The sequence below is a fragment of the Uloborus diversus genome, chromosome 8 (assembly GCF_026930045.1).
Source record: "Uloborus diversus isolate 005 chromosome 8, Udiv.v.3.1, whole genome shotgun sequence".
Lineage (NCBI taxonomy): Eukaryota > Metazoa > Arthropoda > Arachnida > Araneae > Uloboridae > Uloborus > Uloborus diversus.
Genome location: NC_072738.1, coordinates 26,944,267 through 26,961,555, shown reverse-complemented (window position 1 = coordinate 26,961,555; position 17,289 = coordinate 26,944,267). Strand labels below are relative to the sequence as shown.

Here is a 17,289-nt window from a genome sequence, read left to right as displayed (position 1 = left end):
TGCGAAGAGAAGGCAGCTGACCTTGAACAGGGTTGTTTGGTTTTAAACAGGTTGGTTTAAAATAAATGGTTTTAAAAAAAACATGCGGTTTTTTTCAAAAATGGTTTTTTTTTTTTTTTTGAAAATCTTCATCATTTTCCCCCAAATAATTTCATACATTTTACATATTATTGCAAAGAGTAAAATCTAATTGATGCAAAGTTCCTAGCAAAGCTTTATAGATAAATTCAGAAGCTTATATTTTTTAAGTTAATGTACAGTTTTACTACAAGGCAGACCAACTAAGTTTTTCTAAAATTACATGGAAAAAAAATACAAATAGATCTTTTTTTTATTAATTCAATTATCATTATTTTCCAGTCTTGCATTTCAAAATAGTCCAAAAAGTATATTTCAACTAAAATAGGCATAAAACTGCGCTTATACCAGCAGATTTTTTGCATCCCCGATTGACGATGGAGTCGGAGCAAGAAAAGAGAAGAAATAAAATTATGAAAACAGAAAATATATATATAACTCAGTACTCTTATTAAAAAAATAATAATAATAAAAGCCAAATTTTCACCTTTCAACGAACTTTTTTTTTATCCCTATTTTATAAAAGAAGTCTTATGTCTGAATGGTGAAAGAATTAATAAACATTAATTTTTGTCTTCACTAGTAAAATATCTTAAAAGAGTATTTTCCATCTAAGACTTTTAATTATTATTTTTTCTTGGAATAAAAAATTGCATTCCTAAATGCATTAAACCAGGAAAAATATCTAAAATTTTAAACAATGATTTTTGAAAACCTACTTGTCCTGTTTCTATAATTGGTGTCGCTGATACATTATGTAAATAAATTACATGATTTGTAATTTTTTTTAAAAAATCTTTAAACAAAATATGCGTTGATCTTTTTATTTGTAAAGTTCTGTAATGCACATCAAACTTGTGATTCATTTGTAGATACTACAAAATAGTTTCCATGTTTCAGAATGATTTTAATTTTTCCTTTATTTTTTTTTTTTTTATCATAGATAGCTATGCGGAAATTAAAAATTTCCAAGAACTTATTCTTGGTTATTTGTAATTAATAATGTTTGAGCAATCACGGTAAATTCTTTGATTGCAGAATGCAGTGGCCTTGGTATAAATATGCTAATGCCCATTTTCACTGTATTTTTTATAACAGCTAAAGATTTTCAAACAATATTTTCGTATAGAAATCTCTACGTATGAGGAAATGAAGTTACAAAAATTTACTCTTAATTATTTAATTAATTATGAAGAAATTAGGTGTAAATATGAACATTAAACATTACTTAACAATTAATTTTTAAAATCTTAATGATTTTCCTAAAATAGAATTATTTTCTTACAAAAAGTAATAAAAACCAAATAAACCCGGTTTAAACCAAAAAAAACCTGGTTTAAACTAAAAAAACCCGGGTTTTTTTTTACCAACCCTGACCTAGAACCAAACACATCATTTGTATCGTTTCATAGGTCGACTGTTACTATTTTGTGATAGATAGGATCAGTGAGAAAGGCTTACTTTTAGGTGCTTTCTGGTTGATTCTACCTATTACAAATACGTTATATAGGTTATTTCGAAATCAGTGTAAGAAAGAACATCATAACTTAATGTTTGTTAACTTTAAAAAATAGAGTAACACATATTTTGTAATATAGGTGCCAAAAATCAAAATCGTTTCATGTAGGAGTTTTTTTTTTTTTTTTTTTTTGTTAACTGGACTGTTGCTATTTATTTCTGTGGAAATGAGATATTTCCGGAAACATTACAGCTTTAAACCAAATGACTAATTAAAGAGCACTGAATTTGGAAAATTAGTTGATCATGAAAACTATAAAATCAAAAAAACTTTTTTAAAATGCATAGAAAGAGCAAAGATAAAAAACTTTATAAAAATCCGAACCTAGGTGGCAAACTACATTTTTTTGGTTAATTTTACATGACATGAAAGAGCAATTAAAAGAATGTTACTAAATAAATAAATCACTAAAATAATAAATAAAATGAGTCGAATTTGGGTTGCATAAAATTAAACACTTCCAAAGCTTTCTAAATAATTGAAATATTTTCTGGATACAAAGGAATTGAAATCTCACACAAGACACGCAATTTCCGGCGATGGACGCGTTTCAATGTTGGCATGTTTCCAAAACATACCTGTCTGGCCGAAATTGCAGTGGATGAAGATCTTTGGATGACAGTCATTAACGAAGATATTAACTATAAGGTAACCAATAAAGTTCTTGCCGTTTTTACTTTGCCATTGAAAGACGTGATACTAGGTATGAACAATTTGTGTGTTACTTGGTTTAAGCAGCTGTCAGGTATGTAAATTGGTGTAACCTGTATTTTTAACACCTGTAGAGTGAGATTAGCTACAACGGGACCCGTATAGTAGGATAAGAAATGGAAGTGTCAAAGGAGCTCGTTTGATGTTGTTTGCTTTATGATTTTGAAATGGGTTTTTCAGCAGCAGCATCAACTCGTCAAATATGTCAAATGTTTGGGGACAATGCTGTGAGTGAAGGCAGTGTACCAAAAATTCAAATCTGGAGTTTTGTTCCTTTGGTTATGAACCTGGTTGCGGACGACCACCAATCTTGGATAATGAAGCCCTGGAGTCTGTCATCAACGAGGACAGTAGCCTACCATGTAGTGTACTTGCAAGACAGTGTTAAGAATCTGGTAAAAGAATCATACTTCATCTGCACCGCCTAGGTAAGATATACTGGCTAAAAAAGTGGTTTCCGCACAAGCTGCTAGATATTCACAGGAAACAACGAGTTGCAGCATCAGGGTCTGATTAACGCACGGTCCGGCGGGTCCGCGGACCTGGGCACCACAAATTTAGGGGCACCAAAATAGGCTAGCGTAAATTCACTTACTTACTTACATTTTTTTTAAAGCTTATTTCACTTTTTCTCAATTTTAAGGGAGAGGGGGCTCAAAAAATTTTTAAAATCAGCTCAAAATCTCATAAGGTTAAAAACATTTCGCAAAAAGTAAAGAAGTCGTTGTCCCTTAGCTCTGGAATTTCAAAAAAAAAAAAAAATACTCGGATGACATAGATGAACATTTTCCAGAAGAATTAACACACTTTAAAATTTTTGCAAAAGATAACCCTTTCTCTTAGAGAATGTTTAAAGATCACTAAACATTATACATACATTTCCGAATGTGGATTCAGCCCTGCAGCTTCTTCTTACCTTGCCTATCAGCAGCTGTTCCAGCGAACATTCCTTTTCATTTTTGAAAAGAATCAAAAATCATTTGAGAAGCTGTGTTTCTCTGGATATTACAGGCGTTTTCCTTATAGACCATTGAAAATTCTGTGACATCAAACGTAGATTTCGATTATTTGATCGACACATTTGCTTCTGTTAAAGACAGAAAGACTCCTTTTTAAAGCTTGATGTCAGAATTAGAAAGATTTTTTTTTTAAGTTTTAAATTGTTTTTTAACTTTTTTTCGTCTTAAGGTAAGGCAATTTTAACTGCGATTAGTATGGTGACTATTAAGTGCTTGGTATTCAAATCCCAGGTTTCCTTTCAAAAGTAGTAGTGTTCCTTCAAAATGTAGTTTATAGTGTATTAGGTTTCTAGTATGAAACATTGACTTTAATATTGTGCGGATTTTCTCATGGGAGGGGGGGGGCACCAACATCTACTCAGGAACTGGGCACCAGTTTGGCTTGATCGGGCCCTGTGCAGCATGTATGTCGTTGCTTTCCCGACACCGTAGCGAACCCATACTCGATCGAGTGATTTCTAGTGATGAAAAGCGGGTTCTGTATGACACTCCCAAGCGTTCCAAACATTGGTTTTCATCACAGAACACTGCCCCTTACACCGCATGGCCACCTATGCATCCACACAAGATCATGTTTTGTTTCTGGTGGACTAGCCGCCAAGTTGTTCACTATGGGCTACTTCCAGAGTCCCAAACCATCACTGCAGCCATTTACTCGCAGCAATTGTAACGTGTACAACAAGCATTACAAACGACGGTGCCATCCCTGGTGAATCGCAAAGGAGTACTGATAACGCTGAACCGCATGTGGCACGGGTGATCATGGACACCATTTAGCGACTTGGTTGGGAGACTTTGTGCTATCCTTAGTATTCAACTAACCTTGCGCCAACAAATTACCACATCTTTCAATCCCTGTGCACTTATCTTCAAGGAAAATCCTTCATGATAGAAGTAGACCTGCAAAAAGCACTCACAGACTTTTTTGCATCCAAGACACCCGAAGTTTACTGCAAAAGGATTGTACAGCTAGAGACACGTTGGCAGAAGATCATTATTAACTATGCAGATTACTTCGAGGACTAACAATTGTCTATACTTTTTGTAAGTTATCTTTTTTTCCATCACTAAAAACGGCAAAAACTTTATTAGATACCTTATAAAAACCTCTAAAAGGTTTTTTGCGATTTTTGCTGTGAAAAGAGTTAAAGTTTACAAAATTTAATACCAAAATAAAGATAATTTTTTTCACGCATCTGATAGAATGAGTTTGAAACTTTCATGTTTCATAGAATTTGAATTATAACGTTTTTAAAACAGATTTTAATAACTGCTAAGCCTTTATTCACGCGATTGATAACTGAATTAATTGTTGGTCAACAAGGAAATAAAACGCAATGATTTAAAATTTTTATCTGTTGCCAGTTTCTATTTGATAGCAAATAAAATACATGACATTGATTTTTAATAATATAAGGTTTTTAAGGATTTTCAATTTTCCCTCTTGATTCTAAAGTTGCGACTCAGTCGGGGTTTTTTTAAATCCTTAATTTTATCGTTGTTTTTTACTCTAATGATCTCAAACTTCACTAAGAAAATGAGTCTTGAACCACTCAGTGAGTGGTCCAAGCTTTTATGATGCAGTACATTGCAGGTAAAAGTTTTACCCGTTTAAGGGAACGAGGATGGGCACTTTTGCCCACAACAAATATTCTGCACTTATGTGTGCCAGCTGCACACAAGCAGTTATTCTTCTTAGGATCCTTCACACTTGAAGGATTCTGCTCTCCTTCACGAACAAAAGTTCTATGTGGCAAATTGCACAAAAACAGTCTAGTCTAGTCCATATTATAGATCTGTTCAGGAGTAAAGCCCTTGCTCTTGAACGATGCAGCTGAATTCATTAATGAACTCTTCGGCCGCTACTTTGTCCGCAGACACCTTATCTCCACTCTCTTTCAAATAGCGGATGCCGTGGCGATTTTTGAACCGTGTCAATCAAAAAGTAGAAAAATCGCAATTAGTGTCGATTTTAAGTCAGCTTATAAAAAATGCAAAATGACAGAAATCATATGGTAGTTTCTTGGAAAAACAATGATTTTTAATGGAAACGGCATGTAGTATCAATATGTTACCTCAACTGTATCATGGCTTTAACAACAAATCAGCAACTGTTTTGAAATTCACGCAGAAATAGTTTCTGAATTCTTCAGTTAAACTTATATGTTATGAAGTTATGATTAATTAATTTTAAACTGAAGTGAGGTATGGGTTTATTTAATAACCTTGCCCTCGTGTTATAATCATTATGACAAAGTTCCTAAGTAAAGCCGCTCATTGTCTAGCATCTCTATGACATTATATTAGGTTTAGGATTTAAATGGCTTGAAACGTTAAATATGTTTTCCGTCCACATTCAAAGTATATTAGTGCATAATATTCATGTACTTAGATGTAGATTTATTGACATGAAGGAATCCTTTAAAAAAAATAAATAAAAAACAAGCACATTTAAAAATAAAGTCGTGAAAACTTTGTAATGAAGCATCGGAGGTGGGGGGGGGGGGGCTATTTCATTTCCCGTGCCCCCTCCAAAAGATTTTTCTGTATCCGCCCCTGCCTCCCTTCATAAAATCCTGGACACAGCCCGGTAATTCATTCTTTGTAGGGGATGGCAATAATTTTAAAGAATATTTTAATTATTTCGCCTGTCACTCTGCATTCTAGTAGCAAAACAGGGGCGCTACGACTCGAACTTCATACTTTGGGGAGAAAAATCCGTATTATTTTAAAGTACAAAAAAGTCTTACATTTAACCTAATGAAGATTTATACTATACTTTCTGAAATGTAATCCATAAGCTAAGCAGTGTATACTTCTATTAGCATCTTATTTTTATGCAATTCTCGTGGTGTATCCTCATATAAATAATTGTTATGATTGTGTAACCCGCATGTGGCATGTTTTAACAATGAAACTCGCGCTCAGTGGCGTAGCCAGAAAGTTTTTCTGGGAGGAGTTTTAAAAATCGAAAATTGTTGCTTTCTTTCCCAATCATTTACAATGCGTAATTATTCAATAATAAAGAATTTCTGCAGATTAGTAATTATCCATTCAAAGTAACTGCTTAAAAACAATGAATAATTCCTATTGATATCACTATGAAACGAAGAAAGTGGGAAAAAGCACAAAATATTTATCATTAGTTTTTCTTTAATCTTATATTCATTTTTTGTGTGTTTTTCGCCAGATCATTTAAAACCTCCATCAAATACATTCATGCCTTTATGAATGTCAAATGCTAGCTAATAACGGTTTTGATGAGAATTGGTTAAGAGTAGTGATGTGCCGGATTGTTAAAAAAAAGTAAATCCGCAGATATGGATCATTAGTGTCAAGATCCGCGGATACGGATCTCAAATTTTTTTTTTGCCCAATTCATTTATCCAAGTGTAAAATTCATTACGGAAGGTATTCCCGCCAGAATACTAATTTTGTTTCTTCAAAAAATGTCATCTATGGTGAAAATATAATAAAGTCTTATGATTTACTCTTTAAAGAAATATCCGTTAAAACTGAGAGAGAGTTGGAAGGAACGGGTCAGCGAAGCATTAATGCTGAAATAGAATGAGAAAAATTATTTCTAGCTTGCTCGGTACATGTTGGATACAGGAGCAAGAGTGTAAAGCTGCTACTTTATAGGCTAGAAATTATTTTTCGCATTTTATTTCAGCATAAATGTAGCGCTAACCCATTCCACCCAAGTTACTCTCACTGACCAAATAACAGAGCCACTTTTACAAACAGTAAATAGAGAATTTAGTCTCACTTTTTTTGAAGGATGCCGAGAAAAACTAAAATGAAGAATAACAGAAACCCCAAATAAATAACACAAAAACTAATATTAAACTAAAAATTAAAAAAAAAGAAATATCTCAGAGGGTCGACCTTATATTAAGATGGACTCCGCGGGTCAGAACACACATTGTTAACAAATATGAACTAGCAGCAGATAGAAATTTTAAACAATTGAGCTTTTCCTCCATATCTTCCGACTATGAAATCGCTACCAATCAAGCGTATAAAAGCTTAGAATTGCATTTTAAAATTTACTTAACAAGATTATAGCTCCTACTGTATATAATTTGGAAGTTCCAAACAAATATCAAACGCAGAAAACTTCGTTCTTTCATTCGGGGCCAGTATTTTTAAAGTACGAGTAAGTTTTCACTACCATAATTGTGAAAAACGTCAAGTCGGTTTTTCATTAATATTTCCAGAAATTAAAGTTCTTCTACAAAACGAGGCCAAGCTAAGAACACTTTTGATTAAGTCACCTTTTGAACGACGAAAGACTATTAAAATCGGTTCATCTGTTTATGAATTAAGATATCACAAATAGACACACAGATACACTTTTAAAACTTATTTCCTTTTCCTTTTTGCGACGGGGGGTATAAATTGGCTTCTAAAATGATACCTTATAATTTAAATAGGAAATAAAACCTAATTTAAAAGTCTTTTAATTCAAATATTTAAGAATTTTTAGAATCGAAAAGATCCGTCAAAAAAGTAACGGATATGGATACAGATCTTTATTTTCCCTCGGATATCCCCAGATATGGATATCCGGAACATTACTAGTTAAGAGCCTCAGAAAATCTGGTGCGGTATTCTTCCTCTCTCTAGATGTCCCTAAAAAGGATTTGTGCAGGGATGGAAGTGCTGAGGGACCATGATAGGCTGTAGAGCTTTACCGACACCATTTAAGCTATCTTATACCAGTGGCGACGTGGGGTGCTCATCATGACATACCACTTTCATATTTAAGAATTGAAAAGTAATTTTGGACTGCTTCCCGATCATTAAAAGCAGTAAGATATTTCGTTGAAACCTATTCCGCTTGGAAAAGCTCAAATACTCTGCTTTTTCCAATGATTTTAACGGAGATAATAAATGTGCTTGTGTTCTGGGAGGGGTTTTAACCCCAAAACCCCTCTCGTGGCTGCGCCACTGCTCGCGCCATGGCATAATTTGATAATGTGTTTCGGCAATGTTCAACATGCAGGAAAATACTTTATTGTAACAAGGCTGAAATCGATCCGGCAACGTGAGTTTTACTGGTAAGACTGTCATTTCAGGGGAACGAAGAAACGAAAACAATGAAAGCAATCTACTGGAGTTTAGGATAAATCCACTGGTGTTAGGGTTAAAATTTCAACTATCAAACTAACACCAAACAGACAATTACTGCGTTCCAATGTAGAAGCAAATTTTCACCCGTCATACCACGACGGGCGACTTTCTAGTTTTCAATAAATACTATAGCACATTTTTGGTCCGAGTCCCTTCCAACAGGTACCTTCATATAAATGCCTCTAATTAAAGGACATTTACAGAGAAAAATCCAATAAATTAATGTATACATGGATAAAATAAATCTTGAAATTAATAGAACTCAAAGCTAACTCTTTGTCTAAAAATTAAATGATGAAAGCTTGATATTAACATGTACAAAGAAAAATGCATGAACACTTAAATACTTGCTGAAATTTAAATTCATGCTTTTCTCTCTCAGTAATTTATTCACTAAGGCTGTGATGACAACAAATAAATCCAAACAATAAATTACATCAAAATAATTTCTGTAAGTTTTGAAACTTTGCTTTGCAAAATTTCATTTAATGAAAGGATAAATTTTCAAATTTCAATAATTAAGAGTTTTAGAAAATGTTTTCAGCATTTAATCTTAAATATTCATTGTTTGTTACAAAGTCATACCGAATTTATGCACTCTACTTGCATAATCTCCTCTTGGATAAGAATGGACAAAGTGCATAGTCCTCTTTATAGGGTCCCTTATTGAGATGTTTTACAATGAATACATTTTCCAAACAATTTAATAATTGATGATTTTTTTTAATTTTTAGTTTTTCTTTATTAGTACCGCAAATACATAAGAAGAAAGAAGTCTGCAATTCGGAACTCCAGCGCTCGAATACGCTACCTTGCGGTGATTTACAAAACTGCAAATGAAACTAAAACATTGCCACGTTGCGTTCCACGTGTGTCTGTTGACGTAAACACAGGCAGTTTATTCTGAGTATTTATTAACGCAATCGATGTGTCTTAGTTTGCTTTCAGCTACAGAAATTAATTCGTCCCTTAGTAGTATTCGCGAGCTTCTCAAAATAATGTTAGTTTTCATTATTTCCTTAATAATTGGTGAAAGCGAAAATTCTGGATTAACAAACTTGGATAACGTTATACAAGGTAAAAAATTTTATTGTTTTGTATGAATTTGTAAGAATATGGGGTTTTTTTTAATCTTAAATTAATTAAACTTACCATATTTTACAGCAGCATTTAGTTGGAATGGACAGTATGCAAAATATTTTCTTGAATACATTATCGCAGAACAAAATGAATAACCGAGAAAGAATTTACTTTATTCCTTTTTTTCTCAGCTGAAAGGTTTCGCCAAATTTGTTTAGGGTTATAGTTTTAGTATAGTGCGAGCAAAGTAGCCTTGGCGAGATTTCGCGTTTTTAGTTAAACCATTTTTAATTTTTATCATGAGTGGAATAAAATGGTAGTAAGATTACAGAATATTCGATAAGTGAAAAGAAATAATGGTCAATCAACTGAAAAGAAAACTACCACCATACATCCGTGAGAATTTTGTTGATGATTTGCATAACATGACACAATTAAATCGTAACTCAGAAATTAGAAAAATCGAAACAGAAAATTTTTAAATTAACCGATTCGGGAATTCGAGAGAAATAACTCAGCTACAAATGGAAAACAATAAGCGCTAGCCAAGCAAGGCAAAAAAGTATCATCTTCTTTCGATAACAATTTGTAATGTCATATTGAATTTTCTCAGGCCACAATTATTATTTAGTTTTATCAAGAATTGATAAATATCGAATTCAACATCGTGGAAATAGCTGCTTAGAACTACGAACTACGTAGTTTGCATTAATCTTTGACGTTTAGTAATGCTTCTTGAATTCTCATTTCTTTCTACGTGGGCCAGAATATCCACAAGACTTTGAAAATTAATTTAAAAAGAATAAAGCGAAAAAATGATACGTACGAACAAAAATCACAATACTTTTAGCATTTTCTTCGTTACCATGTGCGTTTGTTTTAGTTTTTTAAGTCCGCCATTAGACAGTGAGTTCAGTGCCCCCTATAGTTCGTTGGAGTTGCGAATTGCTGTTTATGATAAAAAAAAAAAGGAATGAAATATTAGATATTAAAGCACACATGTGCACCAATCTATTTTAAAGCACATTCGTCATTGCAGATTCGAATTCACGAATATTATTTTCGTGTTTACTTCGAATTTTACAGCTTGCGTACGCGGTAACAGTTAACCGCGAAAATACGAAACATTTGCGAATGTAAATAATTTTCTTTTATTCAAAAACCTCTCATGACTGTAACTGAACAGACAGAACACCGCACCACTCCCTGATCGGTTCTTTTCACAGTTCTTTTATTAATCTGCCAGTTAAAATTAAAGATGGCGGACGTTTGGTTACCAGACGACGCAGATCATTGCTTTTTCGGAGAATATGTATTTTGAAGTTAGAGATGAAAAAAGACTAGAGGATTCTTCTTTTGAATAAAATAAAAAGAGGAAAACGAATTTTCAGATTCCTTTCAACTAAATTTCATCTTAATAGAGATAATTTTTTAGAGTCCACCATTGTTTCTTAGAACAGAACAACAAATAGTACTTTTTTTAAAAAAGAAAAAAAAATATGTTCCCACACATTCTATTTTCTGCCCTACTGTTTGCAAACATTGTTAATTTCTAAAAAATCTAAAAAATTTTTTGTAGAAAACAGCCTTTTGTTTACTCTTAAATTGATGTATCCCCGGTATATGCAGAAAAAGTCACGCCGACTCTTTTTGGATAGAAAACATTTCAATATAAATCTAGTAACTTTTATAAAATCAGATATGACCTGACTTAAACAAGGTATTTTGAATTATTTCATGATGAGTTATAGGAAAATGCAAAATGTGTTTTTAATTTAAAATTTCCGATCTCCGACACATCCCCCGCCCCACCCCCGTTAAAAAATGATAGGCAAAGGTGAAATTAAATTATTTGACGAAAAGTAAAGTACAATGCATCGGTAAAGGCTGGTAAAATTCAAAATGCATTATTATTATTATTATTTTGTGTCATAGTTGTCTAAAGCAAATGAATAATTAAAGTATGAAGTATTTCTTTCGGTTTCTTTTACTGAAATTTTCTCAACCCTGCAAACCTTGATGTTTTATCGCTACAAGATTTCATACGCTCAACAATAAACTCATTATAAACCGCACATATATCGCATTTAAAACATAAACATTGCATGCACTGGGCGCCGCCATGTTTTCTAACTGAGCAAACCACCTCTTTCCTTCGTGAGCTTCGTTAAGAATTTCGCTTCACGAAACTAACCGAGTTACACTTTCTGAACGACCAGTTAGCTAACGCGTTCTCTTTTTGAACGCCTCGTTCGGTTAACTCGCTTCACTCGTTAAACGCGTTCGACTTTATGAACGCACCCACTTTCTAAACGACCAGTTAGCTAACGCGTTCTCTTTTTGAACGCCTCGTTGGGTTAAATTATGTTGGGTTTATGACGTCGCGACTTTATGAACGCACCCTCAGTTCTGAGAATTTTATTCGGTATTTCAAGGTTGCATAGCTTTTGGAAATGTATGTTGGTCATTTAAACCAATAGCGCGCTATCCTAGTCAGGTGTCATTTTCTCCCCGGCACTTCCTTTCTTCTGCTTTCGTCTCACGAATCGCTACGTCGGGGAAAAGACCGAAGCGCGAGCACTAGCGTAACAAAAGGAAACGCGACTTCTCTAGGGTTAAAATCTGCTGTAAAAAAACGTTATAATTCGAATTCTATATAACATAAAAGTTCTAAACTCAGACCCAGAAAAAAAAATTACTCTTTGTTTTGGAACTGAAATTATAAAATTTTAATTGTGTTTTCTCTTTAAAAGTCGCGAAAAACTTTTAGAAGTTATTAATTTATCTTCGTTAATTAATGTCATCCAAAGACGCAACGTAGCGAAGAACACTCTCGATCTCTTTTCGAACAAAAAAACGTTTTTTAAAATCGGTCCGTCCGTTTAGGCGATAGAGTGCCATAGATATATACATAGATAAACAGACACGTCAAACTTATAATCCTATTCCTTTGTGTGTCGGGGTTAAAAGTAAAACCAACCTGTTCTGGTAAAGATAAAAGTTTGGATCGAGACTTGGTTTGGATACCTACTGAAAACATAAGTCCCTGGTGACATTTAATTTACTCTAAACACAGGAGACTTTCGCGCTTCCACGCCGCAGACCCGGGTTGGGGGGGGGAGGGGTATAGGTTTTAAAAGTGACAAAGCATTAAGTATGAAATGAAATTTCGTGCTTAATTATTTCTCATATACAAAACCATTTAATAAAAACACAAATCAAATTTTGAGATAGCTATTGACTTTTATAGCCTCATTAACTAGTCCTAATTACTAATGTAATGTAGTTGGATGAAAATCTGCGATCAAACAAATAATAAGCCGAACTAATTATTACGCTACTTTGGCATTAAAATATTCATTGACCAATTCTCATCTTTATCTCCTTCTGAAAATACATGAAATGACAGTCATGATACAATTAATAATTAATGGTGTTATGAGGTACCTATCACTAGTTTTTTTCACCTAAAAAGGAAGAATGTTAAAATCTTCTTGTAAATCCAGGACAATAAAATATTAGGAATAGTCCTTTGAATCTGAAAAAATGCCTGCTGCTAAGAAGAGTACAAGTGAGTGCTGGGATGGGAGAAGGTTTTCATTTCGGCGGAGAACAGGGTTGTTCCTGAACTGCAAGATTGGCTCCATACTCGCGCAAGCGTTTTCATTCAAAAATTAATCCCAAACGCTAAAATTGTACTCCATTTTTATTAAAACTTTAAATAGAATAAAATGACTTTTTTTAGCAGAATTATAAGCAGTTTTTCCCTTGAACTAAAAATCTCGTAACATGATTAGTGTTACCTCAGTTTCGGGGGGTCATATAATGACCTCAGTTTCGGGGACAAAGGGATATTAGACTTTAATGAATTCTAAATTTATAAAGAAAGTTAAAAAAAAAAGCTAAATGAAAATGAATAAGTAAAGTAAATAAACATATATTTACATAATAAATTTATTATTTTCATTTGGAAACGGAAATTATAACTATAGGTGATGCTGTTAGGAAAGGAAATGAAAACTACTATTCTGCTATGTTATTGACTGCTATGAAACATTACTTTTCTAATTGTTTTTAGACATTCTTGGCTTTTTTTCAATGTTAGGATTTCGTTATTCTTAATGCATTAAGAATTCATAAACTGTTTCTTCTCATATTTTGGATTCGTGTGCTGATGTGCTTATACGTGCATTATTTTGCTTTTTTAACTGTTTTCGAGTGACTAGATACACAACTAGAGTAGAACAAAAAAAAGAAAAGAAAACAAATATATTAATATAAGCAATGAACACTATTCAGAGGATAAGGAGAAATAAGCTTGCAAAATTATCGAAATTTCTTGAAAAGTTTTAAAACAAGTTGCAATAAAAACCAAGTTGTTTAAAATACTTACGATAAAAGTTATTATTAAAATAATACTAATAATAACATAATATTTAATCTTTTTTGACGTGTAGCATATTCTAAATGATACAAATTAAACAATAAACAAATAACTTTAAACCAACAAGACCAGAAAATAGCTGGATTACTTATCAACCACCAGTGTTTCTATTTTTTTCTCTGTTGATAAATACTGGGAACAATAAAAGTATTCCTTTCAATATGAAGATATCGCCGCAAAAAATTACATACGAGCATATTACTTTTTTTCCCCGCAGAAATACTTCATGTTTTGCCACTGAGTGCCATGTGGATTCATTTTTAAATGTTGCAGTTTCGACTAAAACGTTTAAAATGGGAGCATAGAGTCGAATCGATCACAAACATAGAATATTGTGCTACTTTTCAATTCATGACTCTAATATTTTCAACTTGTACTTTGTATTCGTTTTTGTTTCTTCTCGTATTTTTCAAAGATTTATTTTTGATTTTTGTGAAATTTTCATTTTAACCGAAAATTCTCGATTCCTCGCAATTTGCAACTCCAACGCTCGAATACGCTACCTTGTGGTGATTTACAAAATTAAAGAAAAAGGTAAAACATTGCATTCCACGTGTGTCTGTTGGTAAACATAGGCAGTTTGTTATGAGTATTTATTAACGTATTCGATGTATCTCAGATTGTTTTCAGTAACAGAAATTGTTTCGTCCTTTAATGGCATTCTCGAGCTTCTGATAATAATGTTAGTTCTCATATTTCTCTTTAAAAAATGAGTTGATTTTCGTAAATAGCGAAAGCGTAAACACTAGAAAACTCTGGATTAACAAACTTCGCATTATCAACGAATATGCTCGTCTGTTCGATGTTTTTTTTTTTCGAAAGAGGAACGTTATACCAGTTTTTTTTTTTTTTTTTACATTTTTTTATTGTTATGCGTGAATTTGTAACAATATGGGTTTTTTTAACCTTAAGCTCGAAAGAAGGATTTGATAACATATAAGCAGAAGAAATAGTGATTTCATCTCCGCCTAGTTTAAAAATAATTAATTTAACTAACCATACTTTACTACAGCATTTAGTTGAAATGGACACTATGCAAAATATTTTCTTGAATATGTTATCGTAGAACGAAATGAAAAAGGTTTAACGCTGAGAATTTTCATCGCCTACTTTACTTTATTGTTTGCTGAAGAGTTTCGCCAAAAATGTTTAGGGTTATAGTTTTAGTATTGTGCAAGCTAAGAACCCTTAGCAAGATTTCGTGTGTCAGTAATAAATCCTTTTTATTCTTTTATCATGTGTGGTTTAAAATGTTAGAAAGATTACAGAATTCGATAAGTTCTAAAGAAATAATGGCAGATCAATTAAAAAGAAAACTACCACCATCTATGCGTGAGAATTTTGTTGATGATTTGCATAGCATGACAGAATTAAATCATAATTCAGAAATTAGAAACTTACAAAACAGAAAAAAATAAAATAAAATTAACCGATTTGGCAATTTGAGAAATAATTCAGCTACAAATGTAAAACAGTTAGCGCTAGCCAAACAACAACAACAAAAAAAAAAAAAAAAAAAGAACTATCATCTTCCTCTTTGTATAACACTGATGAACAAAGGTTTTGTTATATGAAAGATTTTATAGTGTTCATATGGCCACAATAAAATGTTTCAATAGTTCCATCAACAAAATTGATAAATTTCGATTTCAACATCGTGGAAATGGCTGCTTACAACTACGAACTACGAAATTTGTATTAATTTCTAATGTTTACTTTTGCTTCTTGCCACAAGACTTTAAAAATTAATTTAAAAAGGTTAAAACAAAAAAGTCATGCACACAAACAAATTTTTTATTCTTCTTTTTTCGACTTTGAATGAATTACTTACTTAATTATCCGCTAGATGGCAGCATGAATGACAAAGTTTGAAATTTTCGTCTGCTGATCCGCTGATTACGGATATGACGTCAGAGTGTATAAGACATGGATTAGTTTGTTTGTCAAAAACAAAATAAAATTGTGATTAAATGTTTTGAAACTAACACAGAGTGCATTCATTTTTCAGTTTTTGAGAAGCTAGTCTACAATTTCTTTAAAATGAATGAGGAGTTTGATGAAATCAACCCAGCATCTGTGGTAGATTTAGACTACAATAGCTGTGATGAAAGCAATAACATCTTCTTTAAAAGTGATCCCAGTTTACTTACTGAAAATAATGAAAAACAGTATTACACTTGTGATTTGTGCCGGAAACGTTTTTCATCCAAATCATGTTTGAGTCTTCATTCCGTTTGTCATCTTCAAGAACGCCCTAAGGTGTGCGAAATTTGCGGTGAAACTTTTTCACAAGAAGAAGACTTTGCTGATCACTTTGCTCAACACTGTATTGAAGAAGAATATGAATGTTTTTCATGCAATTCAATATTTACCGATAAACTCGTGTTCGAGGAGCATCAGAAACTACACTCAAAAACTGTCGGAGATCATAAATGCAATTTATGCGGAGCTACTTTTTCAACTAGAAATGATTTGAATTGTCATTACAAAAACCATGCTAGGAAACTGCATGAGTGTAAAATATGCCATAAGGGGTTCTACGAAAAAAGCAGCCTCACCCGGCACCTGTCGGTACACGATGACCTGAAACCTTTTCAGTGTGAGATCTGCAGCCAGGGATTCACCCAGAAAATTAGCCTCAAAAAACATTACTTGCTTCACGCCAATATCAAACCATATGCTTGCAGCCTTTGTGGTAAAGCATTTTCTGCAAAGGCGAGTTTGAGTTTGCACTGCCTGAGTCACACGGGTGAAAAAACCGTTCTCCTGTCTCGTCTGTAAAATGAAATTTACGAGCCGGCGAAATTTGAGGAGACACGGTCTAGAACATATGCCTGGCCAGAGGAGCAGATGTGACATGTGCGGAAAAGTATTTGGCACGAAAGTGAAGTTGCAGTTGCACTTCCTTGTGCATACAAACGAAAGGCCGTATAAATGTGAGTTATGTAATCGAGGTTTCACATACAGTAGCCATCTGAAAAGACACATACTGTGGCATAATGGAGAAAAACCGTATGTCTGTGAAATATGCAACATGGGCTTTATTTCACGGTTCCGTTTAACTCATCATTTAGCAAAACACTCAAATAAGTGATTCTGGATGAATAGTATTAAAGCTTGAATTACTTACAATATATATATATATATATATATATATATACAGTAAAACCGAGTTTATCCAACCTCGCTTATGGGGATCAAATTTGTAGGTTTAAAAAAAATATGTGTATATGTTCAAAGTGAAACCCCAATTTTACGTTTCTCAAAGGACGTCGCAAACGCAAGGAAAGTCAAATCTGAGC

At 33.0% G+C, this 17,289-nt stretch overlaps 1 pseudogene; it reads left to right on the top strand.

Annotated features, from left to right (window-relative positions):
• The first annotated feature begins 15,949 nt into the window (after positions 1-15,949).
• On the top strand, positions 15,950-17,081 carry LOC129227983 (zinc finger protein 239-like; annotated as a pseudogene).
• The last annotated feature ends 208 nt before the right edge of the window (positions 17,082-17,289 follow it).